Below are 24,141 nucleotides of genomic sequence, written 5' to 3'. Positions count from 1 at the left end.
AAACCATTCTGCTCTGCCTGTTAATGTTTGGGTTTGCGCACCGCTAATAAAATGTCTGATGGGTCCCTACTCATCTGGAGCATGTGTCTTACTGCAAAAGTAGGAGATTGGAAATTAAAAATGTATTTCCCCTTCTCACATTGTGTGGCATGAATTTTGCAGTCTGGACTTTAAAAAGCTGTGGAAAAATCACGGTCCCTACCTCAGCGGGGAAGCATCCTCGCGCGGGATCCTGCGGGTCTAACACCGATTGCACCCTGTTCCAGCTCCCCAGGATTTCTCCCCTCTCTCTTGCCCTGCAGGTACGACAGGAACCGGTCACAACACCTAAGACACCGGAAGCAGTTCACCCTGACCCCGGAAGTTCCAGCCCCCACTTCGACCCGGAAGATAGAAAAGCCGACGGTCCACAAGGGAGGGGGTTCCAAACAGCGGACTTGTGGCAGGAGGCAGCAAGGGAGGAACCGGAGCGGCGAGCGAGCGGAGCAGAGTCGGAGAGTCGAGTCGAGGAAGAGGAGGACGACGACGACGTTTGGGCGGAAGACTGGTGGAGTCCTCAGGAGGTGGCTGGAGAGCGGCCGCGACTCGCTGGGGAGTTGCGGCGGGCCACGTGAGTAACCATCATCAGTCTCCGTGTGTCCCTTGTAAATATAGTTGTTAATATTGTATAGAACAGCACACCCATAAGCACTGTCACTCTGTATATAGATATAAAGTTCACCCCCTCCCACACCTAGAACACCCTAATCTTCCCCATTCTCCCTATCGTCTGTCTCTTCCACCCACCCTTCCGCCCCTTCCTCACTTTCGCATTTCCGTATCCTCACCTCCCGGTGTCGGTGGTAGTACTCGGTGGTCCGTGAGCGTCAAGGAGAAACGGCCCTGTACTTTCTCTCTTCCATATACCTCCGAGGCTCATCGGTACGGGACCAGACGACCCAGCCCAGCAGAGAGAGCACCGCCCTGACGACCTCAGCCCAGCAGAGTGAATCGACCCACAGTACCCTTTGTCTGACGTGCTACTCATTTCCGGACAACCTCGAGGAGAAAGGTTCCCCTAACCCAGAGACTGCATATCAACTCTTGTACTTGGAGAAAATAAAAAACAGCTAGCCATAGCTCACTATATCTGGCCTCCCCGCTTGTTATTCCGGTCCGCTGAAGCCCACAGCCCACAGGTGGTGTCAGAAGTGGGATCTCCCGGAGGCATGGAGGCCGCTGTCAAGAAGCTGGCGGAATGCTAAGAACAACTAGGACAAATGATGGAGCGGTTCATGAAAACCGGTGAGGATGATCGAGGACAACTACACGACGTACTGAAGGGACAAAGCACAGCTCAAGACCAGGCACTCGGAAAACTCACGGAGGCAATGGGACAACAGAGACCCATGGCTCCCCTACCGTCTGTCGTCCTACAGAAATACGTGACGGGCGAGGATCCCGACTTCTTTTTTACGAACTTCGAACGTCTGGCACAGGCAGCGAATTGGCCAGTTGACCGCTGGGGACACTACTTGGGTCCTCTGCTGACCGGAGAATTACAGGCGGCCTATCATCAGGCCAACATACAAGGGCAAACCCCGTACAGTGACATTAAGGCCTGCATCATAGAACGCTTAGGGATCGATGAGGACTCCTACAGGGTACGCCTACGACAAGTCCGAGAGGGACCGCAAGAAACCCCGAGGGCGCTGTCCTACCGTATCCAGGACTTAACAACCCGTTGGTTGAAACCCGCCACGTCCACCAAGGAGGACATAATTGCTAAAATCAATCTCGAACAATTCCTCGCCACGCTCCATCCGGCCACCCAAAAGTGGGTGCGACAACATGCCCTCCTAAACCTGGACAGTGCTGTAGAAATAGCCAGCGCATACAGTAAAGCTCAGGAAGTACAGAAAGTAAAGGACGAACCACTTCCTCGGGGGCCACATGGTAGCCACCACCGGCCCCAAAGAACCCCAGTCCTCACGAAAACCAGATCCGGTCCCCTTTGTACCATATCCCGTAATGTCTAGACCAAACCCATCCGGACCTCAATGTTTCCACTGTGGAGGTTTTGGTCATATCGCCCGTCATTGTCCACAAAAAGAGGAACCCATGGAAGTGGCTGTATCCCGGAATTATGTATGTCTCACGTCAGAAACAACTCCGCCACCGTTTCGATGTCCGGTAAAGATTAACGACCATCCACTGATGGCCCTAGCTGACACCGGATGTAGACACAGCGTCTTGCGTCCCCAGGATAAGCCGAAGTCTGTTGGCCCCATCACGGGGACCGTGGCCATCAAATGTGTACATGGAGACACCAAAAGCTACCCCACCGCCCAAGTGAGAGTACAGATAACTACCGACCAAGGAAGTCTGCTAAATGTGGGGTTGATACCAAATCTGCCAGAGCAAGCAATACTGGGTAGCGACTATAGTGGTCTCCCCCTCCTTCTGCACGATACTACGTGTTCCCTGGAAAAATGGTGGAAGGAAGCACCGTTTGCACAAAACCAACCCTCAAGAGCCTCCTCGCCTAAACCCTTCAAATCCAAAAACCAAAAGAAAAAGGAGAGAAGAGGTCATGTTGAAGCATACCCCGTACAAGAGGTACAACATCCATGGGAAACCGATCGCGAATTTCGCGCAGCACAACAGGAAGATCCCGTACTGCAAGACGCCTGGGAACGGGCCCTGGACAACGAGGACCCGTTACATGTAGGTCCTTACTTCTTTCTTTCTAAAGGACTGTTATACCGGAAGGCCGGGCCTCACCAAAGCCCACAACTAATCATCCCCGGTCCGTTTCGGGACAAAGTGTTGTTTTTGGCCCATAGCCATCTCTTGGGTGGACATTTTGGGGAAGAGATGTTGCCTCTTGCTCTATTCGCCATCCGGTGTAAAACCCAAAGCAGCACCGGTTACTCACCGTACGAGTTGCTGTATGGGAGACCTCCACGAACATTGTTGGATATGGCTCGCGAAGCCTGGGAAGCAGAACCCGATCGAACCAGACCCTTACCCGAGTATGTCCACAATCTGAAAACCCACCTAGCCCAAGTCAGAGACATTGTGCGGCAGAACCTGGAAAACGCCCAAAATACACAGAAACAACAGTATGACAAAGGAGCCAAAAACCGCTCCTTTGTGGCAGGAGATTTGGTTCTGTTGCTCCTGCCGTCCTCTGATCACAAACTCCTAGGTCAGTGGCAGGGCCCATTCTCCGTCATCCGACAAGTGACTCCTGTTACCTATGAAATAGAGACAGACACTGCTCGAGGGGTCCGCCAGATATACCACATCAACCTCCTGAACAAATGGGAGGGTCCCCAACCCGTCCTGTCGGGTAACCATGTCCTTACAAACCTACCCTTTGAGGGATGCCTAGACCCGGACCTGCCTATCGGGTTAAAATAGGATCTGAGACGAGTGTTGTCCCCTGTACAGGATGTCTTCTCCTCCCTTCCCGGACACACCAACATAGTGGAACACGCTAATCAGACTAATCCCGGAGTAACAGTAAGACAACGGCCCTACCGTGTCCCGGAGGCCCGCCGAGCCATCATAAAAAAAGAGACCGAACAAATGCTGCAAATGGGCATAATCGAGCCGTCGGTCCGTAGTTGGAACTCGCCGATAGTCCTGGTCCCCAAGCCTGACGGATCGGTTAGTTTCTGTATAGACTTTCGCGAGGTAAACAAGGTTTCCAGATTTGATGCCTATCCCCTCCCGCGGGTGGACGAGATGGTGGAACGAATAGGCCCAGCGAAGTACATAAGCACTCTTGATTTATGTAAGGGATACTGGCAGATACCCCTTAGAGAGGATGATAAAAGAAAAACCGCTTTCTCTACACCTGATGGCTTGTTTCAGTTCCGTGTGATGCCTTTTGGGCTCCACGGAGCACCAGCAACTTTTCAGAGGGCCATGAATCAGGTCCTACAGCCCCATTCCCGATATGCGGGGGCATATTTGGACGACATAGTAATTCATAGTGACACATGGGAACAACATTTGTGCCATCTCCATGCGGTTGTGTCCGCTCTAGGAAACAACGGCTTCACCATTAATCCAGCCAAAACTACACTAGCCGCCCAAAGCGTCAAATATTTGGGTTATCTCTTAGGCGAAGGCCTCATCCGTCCACAAGACAACAAAATAAAGGCCATTCAGTCTATCCCTTTTCCGCAAACCAAGAAAGAACTCAGGGCCTTTCTCGGACTTTTGGGCTACGACAGACGGTTCATACCTAACTTTTCTCAAACTGCTGTTCCCTTGACTGATCTACTGAAGAAGACAACCAAAACTGAGGAGGTACTACACCATCCCTCTCTTCTGTTGTTGCGAGCGTTTGAGCAACTGAAACAGGCCCTTTTGTCCAGTCCCATCCTTATTAGTCCAGACTATACCCAACCTTTCATCTTACAAACCGATGCATCCGACCAAGGGTTGGGGGCTGTCTTGTCTCAGAAAGACCTAAAAGGGAACGAACGACCGATATTGTACCTAAGCCGTAAACTCTACCCTAGGGAAATGAACTATGCCTGTGTCGAGAAAGAGGCTCTGGCAATAAAATGGGCAGTGGAAAGTCTCCGCTATTACCTCGAGGGACGTGAATTTGTATTATACACGGACCATGCCCCCCTGGAATGGATGGCCCGCAACCGGGGCCACAATGATCACGTCCTCAGGTGGTTCCTTTCCCTACAACCCTATCGGTTCAAAACCGAACATAGGAAAGGTGCAGAACAGGGGAATGCCGATTACCTCTCCCGATTCCCTAACTCAACTACCCCTACAAGAAAGACAGCTAGGGAAAGGGGATGTGGAAAAATCACGGTCCCTACCTCAGCGGGGAAGCATCCTCACGCGGGATCCTGCGGGTCTAACCCCGATTGCACCTTGTTCCAGCTCCCCAGGATTTCTCCCCTCTCTCTTCCCCTGCAGGTACGACAGGAACCGGTCACAACACCTAAGACACCGGAAGCAGTTCACCCTGACCCCGGAAGTTCCAGCCCCCACTTCGACCCGGAAGATAGAAAAGCCGACGGTCCACAAGGGAGGGGGTTCCAAACAGCGGACTCGTGGCAGGAGGCAGCAAGGGAGGAACCGGAGCGGCGAGCGAGCGGAGCAGAGTCGGAGAGTCGATTCGAGGAAGAGGAGGATGATGACGACGTTTGGTCGGAAGACTGGTGGAGCCCTCAGGAGGTGGCTGGAGAGCGGCCGCGACTCGCTGGAGAGTTGCGGCGGGCCACGTGAGTAACCATCATCAGTCTCCGTGTGTCCCTTGTAAATATAGTTGTTAATATTGTATAGAACAGCACAGCCATAAGCACTGTCACTCTGTATATAGATATAAAGTTCACCCCCTCCCACACCTAGAACACCCTAATCTTCCCCGTTCCCCCTATCGTCTGTCTCTTCCACCCACCCTTCCGCCCCTTCCTCACTTTCGCATTTCCGTATCCTCACCTCCCGGTGTCGGTGGTAGTACTCGGTGGTCCGTGAGCGTCAAGGACTAACGGCCCTGTACTTTCTCTCTTCCATATACCTCCGAGGCTCATCGGTACGGGACCAGACCACCCAGCCCAGCAGAGAGAGCACCGCCCTGACGACCTCAGCCCAGCAGAGTGAATCGACCCACAGTACCCTCTGTCTGACGTGCTACTCATTTCCGGACAACCTCGAGGAGAAAGTTTCCCCTAACCCAGAGACTGCATATCATCTCTTGTACTTGGAGAAAATAAAAACCAGCTAGCCATAGCTCACTATATCTGGCCTCCCCGCTTGTTATTCCGGTCCGCTGAAGCCCACAGCCCACAAAAGCACAGAAGAACAAGACAAAAACCCATCAAAGGGACTCCATCTCTGACTGGTGGCAATGCCCGGTTTCTGCATGTTGACCATGTTGTGTAGAAGAAGGGAAATATGCAAAGCAAGAGGCACAGAGCCTTCATGTTTCAAACAAATATACATTCATTAATGTTGACAGTGCAAGTACATATTTGCGATGTACTGTTATACTTGGCCCCAGTCTGACCTTCATTTTCAAATTGCCCCACAAATAAATTACAAAAATGAAGCTCAGCGCATATGAGGCCCTTTGATTGCAACATCCGCTGCCACCACACCTTACTATTGAAGAAAGCTGTAAAGCGCGGTGGCTGCCAACGTTCCTTGAATGCACTGAGCAGCTTTCACTGTCTACTTCAGGCAAATTTTTAGCGCAGTGTAGTAATCAGTGAAAGCTTCCACTGATTACTACACCATGCTATATATTTACCTTTGCATGACTGTCAAAGAGTTTTAGAGCTGGCAAGAATTTGTATGTTGTCTGCCACCGTGTTTTGCTAATGAAGGCAGGCAAATGTAAAGCGCCGTAGCTGCCCAGTGTATGCAAGGACTTCTAATTTGAATGTGGGCTGCCACTGCGCTTTATTACTTAAGGCAGATGTAAAGCGCGGTTGCAGCCCATGTTAAGATCAAAGTTCCTTGCATGCACGGAGCCACTTTCACTGACTACAATGCGCAGGCAAATGAAAGCGTGGTGAAGTCAGTGAAATCAGCTCCGTGCATGCAAGGACCTTGCATTTTAGCATCCGCTGCCACAGCCGTAGCAGCCCAGTGCCTGCAAGGACCTTTGATCTTAACGTCGCCAGCCACCGTGCTTTATTTTTTAATGCAGATCTAAATCGCGGTGGGAGCCGTAGTTCAAACAAAGGGCCTTGCTTGCATGGAGTTAATTTTAATAAGTCACTATGCTGCTGCTCGGCCAAGGGCCATCTTACCTTGCAGTTACTCCGGAAGGATCAAATGGGAAATACGAAGCGCGATGCCAGCCTGGAAAAGAGAGGTGGCGCGTGTCTTCAGGAAGCGTGACTTCAGGAAGAACGTCACGTTCTTCAGCACGCCCCGCCCTAGCTAACCTCACTTTAGCCAATCTGAGAAGCTGGTTTGGGTGAGGGCGGGCAAGGGCTGATTGCCATAAAAGAGAATGATGGAATACAAAATAGAATGCGAAATCACGTCTTAATAATTAGATAGGAGGCACAAGCTACTCCCAGAGGGTCGGTGAGCTACCGGTAGCTTGCGATCGACCGGTTGGAGACACCTGGTTTAGGGTCACTTTCCTGCCCAAAATCGGTCAAAATAGAAGCTTCTGAGTAGGATGAGAAGTCTATAAAATTGTCGGTTTTGGTCACTCAGAGTCTTTAAAAAGTGGTTATTCAACATCAGGCATGATCCATTTGACAGTTTGAATCAGTTTTTCCTACAGTCTAAAAGATCAATTTTCCAATGAAAAACAACGACCCCAGACCTGGTAAATTTTCTCCAGATGGTCAGTAATGGTGATTTTGTAATGTTTAATCTTTTTACTGTAAATGACTATTGGATGTAAGTTATCACTTTTGGAACAAAAATAACTGTGCTTAGAGTCATTTTTCTGCTGAAAATCAGTCAAAATGGAAGATTCTGAATAGGAAAAAAGTCTGTAAAAATTGCAATTTTGGTCACTGTAGGCTTTAAGAAGTGATTAAGCACGATCCAATTGATATTTTGAATCATTTTTTGCACAATCCAGAAAATTAATTTAACAATGACCCTGTCCAACTAGCTCCAGATGATCAGTAATGGTGACCTTTTAAGGTTTAATCTTTTGACTGTAAGTGACTATTGCATGTGAATTATCACTTTTGGAACTAAAATAAGTATATTTAGAGTCATTTTCCGCCCGAAATCAGTCAAAATATAAGCTTTTGAGTAGGAGGAAACAGCTGGAAAAATGGCAAATTTGGTCACTGTGAGGCTTTAAAAAGAGGGTATTCAACATGAGGCTCGATCCAATTGACAATCTGAATTATTTTTTTTACAGTCCAAAAACTAATTTTTCTGATGAAAAACGATCCCGGACATGTCTCATTTTCTCCAGATGGACAGTAATGGTGATTTTTTAATGTTGGTCTGTAAAAATGGCAATTTTGTTCATTGTGAGGCTTTAAAAAGTGGTTACTCAATATGAAGGACGATACAACTGACAATCTGAATAATTTTTTGTACAGTCCAGAAATTAAATTGTCTGATGAAAAACGATGACCCCGGACCTGGTGAACTTTCTCCAGATGGTCAGTATTGATGATTTTTTAATGTTTAATCTTTTGACTGTAAATGACTGTTGGATGTGAATTATCACTTTTTTAACTAAAATAAGTGTGTTTAGAGTCATTTTCCTGCTCGAATTGTTCAAAATATAAGCTTCTGAGTAGGAGAAAAGTCACACTTAAGCTTTAAAAAGTGATTATTCAACATGAGGCACAATAAATTGTGCCTCATGTTGAATCATGTTTTGTAAAGTCCCCAAAAGAATTTTCTGATGAAAAACAATGACTCCGGACCTGTCGAAATTTCTCAAGATGGTCATTAATGGTGATTTTTTAATGTTTAATTTTTTCACTGTAAATGACTTTTGGATGTGAATGATCACTTTTACCACTAAAGTAAGCGTGTTTAGATAAATTTTCCTGCCAGAAATATGTCAAAATAGAAGCTTCTGAGTAGGAGGAAACATCAGTAAAAATTGCAATTTTGTACGATGTGAGGCTTTAAAAAGAGGGTTTTCCACATTAGGCATGATCCAATCGATAGTTTGAATCAGTTTTTTGTACAGTCCCAAAAAAATCAATTTTCTGATGAAACACGATGACCCGAGACCCGGTTAACTTTGTCCAGATGGTCAGTAATAGTGATTTTTTAATGTTTAATCTTTTGACTGTAAATGACTATTGATTGCGAGTTATCACTTTTGAAAATAAAATAAGTGTGTTTAGAGTCATTTTCCTGCCCGAAATCGGTCAAAATAGAAGTTTCAGAGTAGGTGGAAAAGTGTTTAAAAATGACGATGTTGGTCACTCAGAGTCTTTAAAAAGTGGTTATTCAACATGAAGCACGATGCAATTGAAATTTTAAATATTTTTTGTACAGTTCAAAAAATAATTTATTTTTTTAAATGTTTTTATTATAATCAACCAACACATAGGCAATTCTGACAGTAATCAGACACTCTTATATCGTTGACAGGTTACATAGTTCGAAATATAATATCCTTACAGAATCAATATTACACTGTATATCCTGTAGCAGTTCCTTCGGTACCTTCTTCCCCTTCATGATTCCCCCCTTACTCTTAGTCTTCATCCAAACTATCTACATCAGACTCTGGCAGCGGGTCACAGATGTCTCCCCGAAAAGTATTCCAGGCATTGCAGATTTTAGTCCATTTTCGGGGGCTTCGTCTAGTTGTGTATACCATCCGCTCTGTGATCATAGCAAGGTCCATGTCTCCGCACCAGGCTGCCAACGTGGGCAATTCTACTGCCCCCCATTTCTGCGCTATATTCCTCTTGGCAATCATGAGGCCCAACATGACCCATATCTGTCAGTGGCGTGTGAGGTCATTGGGTTCCCATATATTGAGTAGACATCTACGCGGCTCTGGTAGAAGTGACACCTCCACTGTCTGCGAGATTGTTCGCAGTACCGGACGCCAATAATCTACAATCGCTGAGCACTCCCATATGGTGTGTATAAAAGTACCCTCTTCCCCGCACCCTCTAAGGCAGTATGGATGTTGTGCCCTTTGTAATTTATGTAAGGTGGTTCTGGTGTAGTATATTCGATGCAGGATTTTAAGCTGTACTAGCCGCAGCTTGGCGGAAATTCCCACCTCCTTGGGCTTCGCCAGGGCTTCCTGCCACTCAGAGTCATCCATTTCTCCCACCTCTGTCACCCATTTACCCCGTAGTGACACTGTCGGGTCTGGTAGGTTATTAACTAACTTCCTGTATGTAAGTGATGTGGCGCGTTTGTGCATGTGGTCAGTAAGTAGTCGGTCTTCCAACGGGGGAGGCTTCGGGTAATTCGGTGTCTGGCGGGATCACTGCCAGTAATGCATGCCTTATTTGCACGTACCTGTATGTCTCAGTCGGGCCACGGTCATATTGTTGCTGGAGTTGGGCAAATGGTAGTACCGTTCCTCTGTCCCACAAATCCCCTACCGTGGAGATGCCTATAGTGTCCCATTGCGTGGACCCCTTGCTGCGCCGCAGATGTCCTAATTTTTTTGTGTCCCAAAGCGGGGTAAGTTTAGTTATAATCCCTCTCCATCCAAACTTTGCCTATGCTGTGTACCACAACTTGGCCGTATGTTTCGTGGGCCCCTCCAATTTTGGTGTCAGTCCTTTGTCATAAAGTATGGCTAACATGTTATTTGTGCCCATCCGTGCTGTATCTGCCCTATACGCTGGATCATCCTGAGGCGCATGGAGCCATTGGTTAATTACCTTAAGATGTGCCGCCCAATAATATAATTGCAAGTCCGGAAGCGCTATCCCGCCTTCGTACCAACTTTTATGTAATTTCGCCTGTGCTATGCGCACCGGTCCCCCCATAAAAGTACCGATACTTGCGCCGCTATTTGCTTAAAGTATCGGGGTGAGACCGGGAAGGGCGTATTGTCAAGTACATAAAGAAACCGAGGCAGGGCCATCATTTTATATAACGCCGCCCTGCCCAGGAGTGTAAGGGGCAAAGACGCCCAGTGTGTCACATCGTGCTTTAAGTGCTCCAGAGGGGGTGCCAAGTTTCTAACGAAAAAGTCTGTTGCATATCTCATGATGTGCATTCCTAAGTATCTAAAGGGATCCCTAGCCACCACGAGCGGGCAATCGGTGGGGAGTGGTGGCTCTGGCCCTTTCAATATGAAGAGGACTGACTTGGACCAATTTATTGTGTATCCTGACAAAGTTTAGGAAGTTCTGGTATGCCGTGTTCTGGATCCGTGAGGTATACTAGCATGTTGTCAGCGTAGAGCGAGAGACGGTCCTCCCAGCCCACCCTCCACCAGATTCCTTTTAGTAACGGGGTCTTTCTAATCAATGTTGCCAGAGGCTCCAGTACCAGTGCGAACAGGAGCGGCGACAGGGGGCACCCTTGACGCGTCCCTCTTGCCAGCGATATTTCAGTCGAAATATGTCAGTTGGCCGTAACTTGAGCCAAGGGTTTCGCGTATAGGAGTCATACCCATGCACAAAATTTATGCCCAAATCCCAGATGTGGTAGGACCGCAAATAGGTATTTCCATTCCACCATATTAAAGGCCATTTTCGCATCTAGAGACAATATCACCGCCGGTTCTGACAGCGATGGGGCCTTCGCCAGTGCCCCATGCACACATCTAAGGTTAAGAGCCGTGTTCCTACAGGGCATGAAACCCGATTGGTCTGGGTGTATCGAGTGGGGGAGGTGAGTCATCAATCTGTTTGCTACCAATTTCGCAAAAATCTTGGTTTCTGCATTTAACAGTGATATGGGGCGGTATGAAGTGCACTCGGTTGGGGGTTTACCAGGTTTCGGGATTGCCACTATTGTCGCTATTCGTTGGTCTAGTGGTAGCTCGCCCTTCACCAGGCTTTCGTTATACATTGCCAATAAGGGCGGGCCTATAGCCTCAGCCACTTGTTTGTACCATTCTATTGGGATCCCATTGGGCCCCAATGCTTTGCCTGATTGTATCGAACGGATTGCAGTTTGCCGTTAGGTCCGCTTCCAGTTCTAAGGAAGCTTCCAGTGTCAGATTTGGCATCTCTATATTTCTGCGGGAGTCCACAACCTCCGCCTCCGTCACCTCCAAAATCGGAGTGTAGACTTTCAGAAAATATTCTGCTAGTGTGTGTACTATGTGTTCCGGGTGCGTTGGGAGCTGTCCCTCCCTCGTCCGTAATTGTTGTATTCCTCTAGGGCCATCCCCTCTCTTATCTAGCCAGACCAACATTTTACCTGCTTTGTCTCCTACGCCATATATTTTATGCCTCGTCGCTGTTAGGCTATCCACTGTTTGTTTGTGTAGGTGGTCCCTGTGTTTCTGTTGTCTGAGGTGCAGGGTGTGTGCCGTATCCGGTGAGGGGTCCGAGGAGTGTTCTGTGTCGGCTGCTTGTAATGCCAGTTCTAACTCTAATAGTTCCTTCTGTTTTGTCCGCTTGTGTCCTGTGATGGAGGCAATTGCCTGTCCTCTAAGGACAGTTTTGTACACTTCCCACACTATTGCTGGCGATGTCACCGACGCAGTGTTTTCCGCAAAGAAATGCTTGGTGAATCTACGGAGTTCTTTTTTAATGGCAGGTACTCTAAGATATCCGGGGTAAATAGGGTATATTCGCCGGCGGGACTTCTGCCGGCAGGAGAGGGTTAGCAACACCGGGGAATGATCTGAGATGCCCCAGGGCTTGATGTCTACCTCTTCCATGTTTTGAAGTCTAGAGCCTAGCATCATAAAGTAATCTAACCGGGACAGACTGTTATGTACAGTAGAGTGGTATGTATATTCGCAGGCTGTAGGATGCGTGTGTCGCCAAACATCCACCAGCCCTATAAAGCTTCGGAAACGGGAGAGTCCGGGCGTTTGAGATCGAGCTGGGAACTTGTCTATGGTTGTGTCCAGTATAGCATTGAAGTCCCCGCCAATGATAAGGTCTCCCTCTGGTAGGGCGAGAAGGAATTCGCTGAGCGCTGGGAATGCCACTGAATGAAGTGCTGGTGGGATGTATAATGACACTACATTAAGGAGTCTTCCTTCCCACTGGCCCTGCAGCGCCGCAAATCTTCCCTGGTTGTCTGTTTTTGTCTGCAGAACTATGAATGTTTTCCTCACAAGGATACCTGTCCCCCTGGACCCCGAGGAGAACTCGGAGTGTACTGCCATTTTATACCCCCATCTGTCCAATGCCCCACACGCCACCCCCTTGAGGTGTGTTTCCTGCAATAACCCTAACGCGGGGCCCTGGCGTTTTAGGGCCTGTAACACCAGTCCCCTCTTTATCTTGTCGCCCAGCCCTCGCACATTCCACGTCATAACTTTTAAGGGGGCTACAGGGGCCTCCTGTGTCGTAGTCTGAATGCTTTCAGGTTGTGAGTCGAACGCCATGAGTGTATTGTGTAGGTATCAGGAATTGCTGCCCACCCAGCTCAAGTAAGGATCTGTCATTCCATCGAGTCTCCGCTTCACTATCAGTGCCTTTGCCAACGAAAACAACTGAAAACAAATTCCAAACTTTCCCCCCCGCTGTCTCCCCCCCCCTCCCTGCCTCCCTGCTTAACAGACCTAGAACTGCCCGCCACCCCAACTCAGAAGAGTGCTTCTTCCCAACCCCAACCATGGTACTTGCTTGACGGGGGTAAAGAGTCCAGAGGAGGTCTCAGTCCTTCCACCCCTCCAGGGTCGACTTCAGTCCAGTGTCCAAGGCGGCACCGCCACAGCTTTGTAGTCATGGGAGCTTCTTCCCAAGCCCACTTGGGCCAGTAGGTTTATCCTTGCCCGGTCTCCTCTGCCTCCGACCTTGGCGAGCGGTCCGTTTCTTGGCGTTGCGTTGTTTGGCTGTCTGTTTCGTCTTCTGCCTCTCGGCGTTGGCGGTCCCTGTTTCCGCGGCGTGGTTTCTCTACTCGCCGCCAACCTTCAAGCCAGTCATAGGCCGCTTCCAGAGTGTCAAAAAACCACGTCTTGCCGTCAGCTACCACTCTGAGCTGTGCAGGTAAGAGCATGGAATGGGGCAGTTCCTGGGCACGCAACACTTTTTTCACTTCTAGAAAACTTCGTCTGTGCAGGGAGACCAATGCTGTGTAATCCGTAAAAAAGGCAACTGCCGAATTAAGGATCCGAATCGGTGGGGATACTCTTGCCATTTGCAATATGGCGTCCCTATCCCAAAAATTTAAGAGCCTGGCGAGCACCGGTCTGGGGGGCGCTCCCGGTTTAGGTTTTCCGCCCGGAACTCTATGTGCCCTCTCTACTGAGAAAAAACTGGATAGTCCCTTGGGTTGCAGCCACACTTTCACCAGTTCTTCGACATAGAGATCCATAGCTTGGGCCCCTTCGCTTTCCGGTATGCCAAGAATGCGCACGTTGTTCCGTCGGGAGCGCCCTTCTTGATCATCAAGCTTTTCCGTTAACAGTTTATTTTCTGCCTCAAGTCGGGAAATGGCTCTCTGTATCTCCACTGTATCCGTCACCAAGGATTTGGTGACTATCTCCACTTCCTTAACTCTGTCCGCCATTTTCTGAAAGTCCGCTCGGAGCAGAGTAACATCCGTTGATATCGTACCCACCGTAGTTTGGACACTCGAAAGGGCTGCCATAATGTCTTCAAGTGTTACCTTTTTTGCCCCGTCGCCATCCGACCCCTTGCCCGAGGATGTGCGTCCCTCTGGGAGTGGCGGAAAGCCTTTATCATAGGCATACTTGTCCAGTTTAGCTTGCGTGGACTGAGTCCTTGGGCCCCTGCCCCACATGGCATCTTCACCGGTAGGATGGCGATATTCTGGTTAGTGTTTTTTCACCTCTTGGGTCACGGGGACCCGAAATGTATGAGGCGTGGATGTTGTTAGCTGCGTTGGTATGGGGGAGCTTCGCCGAAATTTATGGGAGCGCTGCTGCTGCTGGGTATCTGCGATTCTGAGGTCTGCATCCGGACTTTGCAGCTGGTTGTGTTTCTCACCCCCTTAACTGCCGTAGTGCCACTGTCGCCCCACGGACCCGTCTATGGGACTCTCTCCGGTCCGAGTAAAGTCTCCACGTGTGCCGCGTTGTCAATGCACTCCCCACCATACTGGGGAAGGGTCCGGGGGGGGGCAGCTGTTCGCGACGCAGGGTGCACCCTCTCAGTTGCTGCAAATGAGTTTGTTCATCTCCCCACCTGCACTCATGGTCTCCCGCAGCCTGGGCTTAAGTTGCTACCCATTCACAGGCCTCTCCACGCTGATGCCGCTCCCCTCGCGATATGGCCCCTGCCGCCGGTGATTACAGAACCCCAGGCGCAGCAGGGCACACCGATGCAGTCCCTGTGTTGCGCCGCTGGGGTGCATTTGCTTTAATGCTTAATCTTTTGACTGTAAATCAATCAGTGGCGGTTTCTCTTTGAGGGCGTCACGGTCAAAAGAAAACTTCAAAGCAATACTAAACTGCTTCTTTTTTTAAAAAAAACGTATTCACAATATTCTTTGAATTTTCTTACTGAGAGCGGCTGTACACTCCCACTCACCGTATTTGTTGCTGTGATGATGACAGTGATGTTTCCCCAAATATAATCTTCTGGGTTGGCACAAACTCTCGAGTATTTGCCGGGCTGATAATCTCACAGCCCTGAGGCCTGTGAGGTCATCAACTCGGCAAATACACTGCATCCGTGACTAGGCTCCACCCCCTGATGACATGGGGGTAAAGTTAGCCCTGGGCGTTTATGTCTCAAGCCCTGTGGCACTAGGACTCCATGTCAATCAGGGAGTGGAGCCACTGTCACCACGCCCTTTTCCAATTTGACAGACAGACTGCAGGGAGGAAGCCAAGAAATCGAGTCTGCGCAGTTTGTCATCGGTTTTGATGACACACTGCGCAGACTCGAGCTGGCTCTTGCTTCCCGCGCTGCAGTTAGACACCATTTCAGCTCTGGCATATCCTCAGATTTATTGCCAGTAGCAGATTCATGGAGACTTGGAATAAAGGATAAAGTTTTATGCACTGGAGGTGTGTGTGTTTATATGAAGGAGTCTGCATCGCCGACTCGTCTGTCTTGAAGCTTCCCTCAGTGTCACGAGGTGAGGTACAAAAAATGTCAACTGGTCAATTTGATTTGTTGAAATTATTGGAGGCCTGGCCTGCTAAAATTAATGCCTGTTTCGGTGCGTGTGTAATTATTCCCTCCTTCATGCAGTTTGGGTTTTCAAAGACAGACAGGAGCTGTTTTTAGGTCTCGGAACGGAAATGCTGGCTTGCCATCTTCCGGTCGGAGATTTAATGATTTTGAGTACGGGGCTTAAACCCGCCTCTGTACTCCACCTCTCCTCCATTGGCTGGCTTCCTAAACGGAGGCCAGCCATTGGAGGAGAAAGGAGTCACTCGAAACAAGCCCCGTCTCTTTCGGATTCGGGGGCGTTCTTTCGCCCTGTGACGTCAGCCGTCACTCTGAACGCCTAAACATGCCCCCGAATTCGAAAATTTCGGAAGCTTGCGGCCGCCATTTTCGTGCTCCTTAAGGTGAGGTAGGTCGCTGCTGTCCTCGTTCCCTGCCGTGTCTTTTTCCTGCCCCCCGCTGGAAGTGTGCATCAAAATAAGCAATACTGTGTTTTGTCTCCCATCATACCACGTCTTCACTCGCTCGTTCGCAGTACATTTTCACACAGTACGGCCCGCAACTGAATTTAACTCTGATCACATTTCGAATAGGGTAAGCGCCATCTTTCTCCTGTGTGGGACAGTCTACCCTACATAGCTCACGTCGGACTCCGGGGATAAATCTGTGTTCTATTATGCAGGTTTTCTCCCCGATTTCCTATCCCGCCAGCATTAATACAGTGCTTCCCATTAAGGGATGAAAGTGGAGCTCTCGGGCGCGGTGACAGAGATGGATGCTTCACAATCTTTAACGTGCGCTTATCTAAGCTCTCCCCCCTCCCCCCCCCCCCGGCACACAGGAAGAACATTCGCATAATAGGAGCGTAATCTGGGCATTTTAAATCGTAACTACACAGTCAGTGGCTGCAATTGAAACAATTAGGCAGCAACGCTGTGCGCGGCCACAGCTAAATAAAGCGCTCAGAGGGTAGAAGATTGGGTAAACAGAGGACACGGCGGCAGGCACCGGAGTCCAGTGTGCCAGCTGGGAAGAGAGCGGGCTGGGAGGGACGTGGCGTTTGCTGGGCACCACCTGTGCCAGGGGTAGAGAGATAAGAGAAAGGCGGTAGGAGAAAGAGATGGACAAACCAGAAAGGGATCGTGAGAGTGGATATATATTGCAAGCAGCTTTGACTCCTGCTGTGGCTCGTAGAGCCAAGTCAGGCACCGGGCTCGGCTCTGGCTTCGCCCCTCCCATGAACCTGCTGGCATGTCCTCCTAGATCTGCTAAGGTTTGCTCGGATCCTGATGGGGTACAATACAATTGTGCACTGTGTTTGTGGGGATTCACAGTGCTAGATAAATGCACACTACTTTTTGTGCTGTGTTATGTGCATGAACATTCCCATTACACAGTAGGAAATCTGTTGGTGATACTGAAGACAGTAGTGATGGTGCTTGCCAAGTAATACAGTGAGGAAATAAACATCCCAAAAGTGTACACTCAAAAGAAGTATTCCAATAGATAGTTTACACACCATCACTCTCCTTCTCTTAAAGCCCTCTGGTTTGTGTTTTTACTGCAGAACTAAGGCACAAATAAACGAAGAATACACACAATACCTCCAAGCAAGAACAAGTCATCATTTAGTGCATGTAGCAGTGTTTTCTCTGATTTGTTACCTTTGCCTCAAATTGTAAAGCGCTCTGATATCCTTCGGGATCAAGTTTGCGCTATATAAAACTTTATAAATAAATAAATGAAGGCACATGTAAAACATTGGCAAATCAGCCCTGTTATCAGCGCCTAATTTGTGCCAGTGTTAGCTGGTGCTCGGCACTGGCACCGATTTATAAACACCGGCCCTTCATTATGACACTCTACCACGTGGTGGGGATGCCTGTCTGTTTTTAAGACCAGCAAAGTGTTTCCAGGTCCATATACTTAAAAAACATACAGAACTGGCTCGTCTAGTCCATCCATACAGTGTGAGGTGGCCGGGAAGCGTCCACAGGGTAACACCTGTATCTGTGTGATGGTGAGTGGGTGCACTGGAACTGGCATTTAGAAAACCTCACAGGGGCAGTGGGTGGTGTGATGCTCAATAAGTTGGGCATGGCACTTACTTTTTTACCCGTTATGTTATAGGGTTGGGTTCCCTGGCCTTTATAATGGTGTGCCCGGCAAGTTCCCCGCACAAATCTTCAGTAAATTCACCCCTTAGTTTAAAAAATGTGGCTTCATTCGCTCCCCATCGTATTAATAGTTTAGCAGGGCCGACCGGGAGTCCACAGCATATATAACTACCCCCACGACCCCCACCCCCAATACTGCCGCATACTGTTCTGTGATCAGAGCCTCATATAAGAGATGCCTCTTTCTGAGTTTAAACAGTTCCTCAAAATACCGTGCGCTGCTTCTTGGAGCTACGTTTACACCACAGCAACCATCAGCAGTAGTATGAAAATACAAAAGAACAAAGTTGCGCTATTAGCTCTTCCGATACCGCTTTGTGGTTTGAAAAGAACATACACTTGCTCGGCAACCTGATAAAAAAACAAATATTGCAAAATAAGTAATGTGCCACCAACGATCTGTCTTTAAATCTTTTTATTCTAAATCTTCCACTGCCCATCCCCACTAAAAATACCCCCCCCAAAAAAAGCTTTGATATTCAACAACCTGAAGTAACATACTACCAATACCGAGTTAGGGTTTGTCCTCATTCTGTTCGCCTCAGAAGCATGAAGGGTGAGTAAGCCATGCCTGAACTGTAACCAATGGACATTGCCCCTGACTGTCATCTTCTCCAGCTGAACCACAGCGCCTCGAGACCCCCACGGGCGATGCAGCCGCGCTCTACATATCCTGATTGATTGACTACTGATGACGTAAGTCGAATAGGTAGAAATACAAAAGTGTTACCTTTCAATGGTTGGCCGATCTGGTAAGGCGTTGTTATTTTCATAGTGTAGGGGGCTCTGCTCGCCTGAGGCACGACCCCTATATGCATGGGCAATATGTTTGCGCACGCAGACGGGGGCGCCCCAGTGGGCAGGGCCGAGGAGGAAGGCACCAGGCAGAGGGCCAAGGCGGCCAGAACAGGGAAAACGCAGGGTTTCTCCATGGTTGGCCCAGGCACAGTCCCGGCTCAGCTCTTCACCAGAATAAGATGCGGAGCGTCCTGTGCTGCGACCTAAGAAGCCTCCATGAGAGACCTGGCAAAAGGTTTCCTTGATACACACTAGTGCAGCAATACCACCTGCGAAATGACCATGTTGTTTGGAACATCAGTTCAAAAGGAAATTCCATCTCCCTTCACGCGAGAGAGGTGTGGCGCAGCGGCCAGGGTGGCTGACTCCGGAGCCCGGGGCTCACTGCTCAATCCCCGGCCCCGGGGGCAGCTCTGCTTCGCACCACGTGATTCTGTGCAATAGCTCCCCTAACCTTCTCGATGGCCCCCAGCGCCTTAGGGGTGCTTAGTTTGTGCTTTACAAATACCAGGATATGATTATTTTATTAAGACAGCGCAAGGCAGGATGGGGTTATACATGTTGTAATGCACAATTTCAGGTCGATGCAAAAAGAAGTTGTTTGTATCCTTCATGTAACGAATTCTTCCAAACAGCACTATAGGACAGCCAGCTGTGGGTTTGGTCAAGCTCCTTGAGTCATTGACTTCCATGTGTTTTTCGAGGTTGTGCTGTAGGGATATGCAAGGCTGGACTGGGAACAGCAACCAGCCCTGCTCGACTGGCCCTGGAAGAGAGAGGGGGGGTGCTAGCAAGCAGCACCGACCCCTCTTTTATTACAGGGGCCCAATAACCAGCCCACGTGACGGGCACAAAACCAACCCCTCCCTCCCCCATCCAGCCCACCGGGGAAATGCCCGTCCCGCTACGGCCAGTACGGCCCTTTGGGTATGACACAGTCCTTTTTAGGTCTTGCCTGTTGGGCTGTGAAAGGCCTGTTGTGGACCTACAAGACCTTACAGCGGCTTGCTGCCTGCCTATTGGTTACCGTTTGTTGGATTCATTGTCACTATTATTTGCTTGCTCCTTATTTAATATTTTTCCATATTTCAGCATTTCCATCTTATGCTTGTCCCTCCAATGGAGCACAGCCTATTTCCATCACTCCGTTTGGCTTACTTCCATCCCCATGTTGCTCACAGTCAGGGACTTTTATTTTTGGTTGAGCACTCCATGAGGGTGCGCATGTTTTCAAGCTTTCTTCCTCGTGTTCTTCCTGCTCAAATGCCCATCCTGTGCTGCTCGTTGCTCTCACATGTGTGCTGCTTTCTCTCATGTACTTCACCACCCCCTGCTCTGTGTTGCACCCCCCCCCTTTGTGCATTTCTCCCAGTGCTGCGTTCATCCTCATTTGCTCCTCACGTGTTGCACTCGCTTGCGCTTCTCAGCTACTGCGCGGGCTTTTCTCTCCGTAGTGCGCTTCTCTCTCCACACCCTCATTGTCAGCTCCCTAATGTGCCGCTTGCCCCTTCCCTACCTCTCCTGCTCCCCTCACTTCCTCCACCTCCATTGCCCATGGTCCTTTTTAAGTCTCGTACCGGAAGGCTGGCTTGCCAGCTTCCGGGAAGAGATTTAATGTTTTTGAGATGGGTGCTTAAACCCGCCTCTCTCCTCCACCTCTCCTCCATTGGCTGGCTTCCTAAACGGAGGCCAGCCATTGGAGGAGAAGGGAGTCACTCCAAACAAGTCCCGTCTCTTTCGGATTCGGGGGCGTGTTTTTGGCATTCTTTCACCCTGTGACGTCACCCCTCACTCAGAACGCCTAAACAAGCCCCCGAATTCGAAAATTTCGGAAGCTTGCGGCCGCCATTTTCGTGCTCCTTACGGTGAGGTAGGTCGCTGCTGTCCTCGTTCCCTGCCGTGTCTTTTTCCTGCCCCCCGCTGTAAGTGTGCATCAAAATAAGCAATACTGTGTTTTGTCTCCCATCATACTGTGGAAAAGTAAATTTTGCCATGTTCTGTGTCCCTACGTGTCCCCCATCTTATGTTATGTGTGCATGATTAATATGCATATGTATTTCCCATGTTCGATTAAAGACGCAATTACAGTTGTGTCCATCTCTAGTATGCCAGTTTCCAGTTCTCGTGAAAGCTACGAGTATTAGGCCTATGTAAAGTTACGTTGCCACGTTTCTCAGTGTGCACGTTATTTCATTGTAAAGTCCCCGTTTTCTAGGCCTCAAAAGGGCCCGGACACCAGATTCAGCTCCTGTCTCCTGAACCCTCGCTGAGGAGCGATACAGCCCCCACCTGTATCCTCGACCCTTCACTTACTTCCTGCCTCGCAGTGCCCGGCTCGGCCTGGCTCTGCCTACGAGTCTGCCAAGAGTATGTTATGATTCTAGTTATCAGTCCAGCCCTCCTTCTCTGCATTCCTAAGCTACAGAATCGCATCAATAGTTCCCGTCATCGTCTAGCCTTTACGTCTCCATGTAAGAGAAATACTGAATTAATGGTCATTTAATATTCTTCATCACGCACTACATGTAGAATAATGCATGCTCCAGTCTTAGAGTCTGTTAGCCTCTCCCCTCCTGACTCTTAGTTTATATCAACATGTCCTCTAAACATTAGATACTAGATAGGGTTTAGGTACATGTCGCCCTGACTCTCCAGACTTCAGTCTCTGCTCCTAGCACAGAGTTCATAGCCCCCAGCTTCTCCTAGTAACACGTCATTGTCAGTTTGCGCGCACCATTAGGTCAGAGGTCCCGGCTCCTTAGGTAGCCCCCTCCATGTTTCCGCCCCATTTATGACATATTCTGTTACGTTTACATCACATGTCTATGTACACGCCTCTTGTTACACCCACTGCTCCGCCTATCATATGTATTGTAATGCAACTGTTTTAGTATATATGCGTGTGTACTGTTATTAAATGTTAGCGCGCTCATCCCAGATCCAGCCCCGGCAGCTGCCGGGCCACGCTAGTCCAATCCGGCCCCCCTGCCGGGCCCTGTCATCCTATTCCTGTGCAGGTTGTCCTGTTCCTGTCCTTTATGCTGTATTAAACCTGCAAACTCCTACTACCTCGAATCTTGACTCTTATTTATTGAGCTATCTGTTATTCATTTATCCATTCAAAAATAGAGGTATTATTTATTTATTTACCACATAATGGCGCCCGAACAGGGACTTGCCCTTTCCCCACGCGCCGGCGAAGCCACGCCGGCCCCCTGACCCTCTGCAGCCGTGACGGAACTCTTCTGCGCACCGGCAGATATTTCTACTTCAAGTATCCCTCAGGCCCACGGAGGAGACGGAGGTGGCGGTCCAGCATCCAGACGAGGCGGTGGAGGAACGCGGCGAGTCCCGACCAGAGCCCAAGCCGAGAGTCCAAGGTCCGAGGTATCCGGAGGCCCACCCGTAACAGAAGTCCGAAGTTCGTCCGTCCGGCGTCGAAGCAGTCCAGTCCAGTCCGAGGCCTTCCGTTCTTGCTGCCCGGTGAGTACCATTGCTGGGGTAGTATCTAGACAGGGTCAATCTAATTGACTCTGGTCCGTGGGTTGGTGGTACACAGACCCAAAACGAAGTGTCCACTTTGGTGGATGCGGGTCCTAACGTGTCTCTTTATGAGACCGGTGAGTTTCGTACTGTTCTAGCAGTACATCTAGTTTCTGTTCTAGTCAGTTCTGTTTCTCGAGAAAATTCATGTATTCTGTTTTCAGTATTCCAGGTAGTATTCTGTTCGAACTGTTATTTTAAATGTTTTTCATGTATTGTAATGTCGTGGTATGAATGTGGAGTATTTATCGTGTTCATTGTGTATTGTAATTGCGTATTGTGTCTAGGTTACAGTTCAGTCATGCCCTTATTTTCTAGACTACGTCAGTTAAAAACCAGAAAAGGTCTGCTAGAAGCAGCAGTTCCTGTCCCGCCTAGGGACAGTCCAGGTCATTTTATGTATCAAAAGCATGGCATAAGTGCCATATTATATCTAGATTTATGGGTAGAGTATACCAAACAGTTAGAGGAAAAGTATAGATGGCCTGTATCAGGCACATGGGATGCCGAGTGCATCATGCGAGTAGAAGAAGCATTATGGAAAAAGAAAGCCAGACAGTCACAGAAAGATGCCATCGAGTTATGGCGCAAAGAATCTCATAAGAGAACCGAAAAAGAAATCAGAAAGTCGGAACTAAGTAGAGAATCCTTAGAACGAGCCCAAGAAAGGGAATTAATCGAGATAGGTGAACGAGTCAAAACCGAACAGTCAGACAGACAGAGGCATGCCCTTATTAAGGGTATGTATCCTCTTCTTGCCGAGGGCTTGCCAAAAGCGACCCCGGAGGCATCCAGTAATTTTCCGCCACCATTAGTTCCGACTAAGCTACGTCACAAACCGACCGCAGCTGATATTTTCATCTCGTCCTATTTGGACGACACAGTCCCGGAATATGCAAATCCTGTTCCGCCAGTCCCTATAAATCAGGCAATTCCTGTTCCTCCAGACACCGGAGTACCTGTTACGGTACCCCCGGTCCAGCCTGCATTACAATTTCCCACTCTGCCAGCACGAAGAGTGTCAGTCGACGATTCCAGTTTAGGGGCCGCAGGAGGAGGTCCTCCTGGTACCCCGCCACCACACCAACGTAGAACGTTGGCCGAGTTACATGAATGTGCGTTACAACGTACGCCCAAATACAAGTCCGTTGCAGATATCCGACGAGCCCTTACTGAATGCCGCTATGATCCAGTCGTAGGTGATGATAGTACAGTTATATATTCCATCCGTGTAAGACGGGTGACCGGGTATTTGGACACCCTACCAGATATGAAAGGAGATCTAGACAGAATATATCGTTTCATCCGTACAGGGGATGATCCAGAAAGTATTGGCGAAGCCATGTCTCAAAGGAAAGCTGAGATCCAGCTCATGTTATTAAAGTTTCTGATTAATTGTTTAATAAGAGAACAAGACTACCCGACTAAAGATCCGGCCGAAATGAGAATCCTGACAAGGTGGAGTGATAATATAGCCGAGGGTAAGCACAAGACTATCAGTAGTATAGAGAGTATGTACAAGAAAATCCGTAAGGAAATAATAAAGTTACACGAACAACGTAAAGCAGCACAAGTAAGCGAGAAAGAAAATGACTCTACCGAAGAGGTAGACGACGAGAATCCCACTAGAATAGCGTATGTAGGAAAATCTAGATTTCCAGATCGCCATTTATGTCTAGAACACAAGACAGTTTTTCATCATCCAACACCAGAACAAGGTTCTCTAGAACAAGTATTTCAAGCTACCGATCACATTTTGAAATCACGAATCGGTTATAGTGAGTTAAGTACTATGCATGAACAAGAACTAGTCCGATCAGCAGTCCGATGGATTACTGATTCTACCACTTTTCCAGACGAAATAGTGGCACAAATGTTTCTGAAACTGCCCCCAGCCGAGCAGCGACTGGTGGGTATGTATATGATCCAGCACCTCATTACTCTGTATGAGGGTCAACATT

The sequence above is a fragment of the Lissotriton helveticus genome, chromosome 12 (assembly GCF_964261635.1).
Source record: "Lissotriton helveticus chromosome 12, aLisHel1.1, whole genome shotgun sequence".
Taxonomy (NCBI): domain Eukaryota; kingdom Metazoa; phylum Chordata; class Amphibia; order Caudata; family Salamandridae; genus Lissotriton; species Lissotriton helveticus.
The sequence above is the reverse complement of the archived record's forward strand: the minus strand, read 5'-3'. Positions refer to the sequence as shown.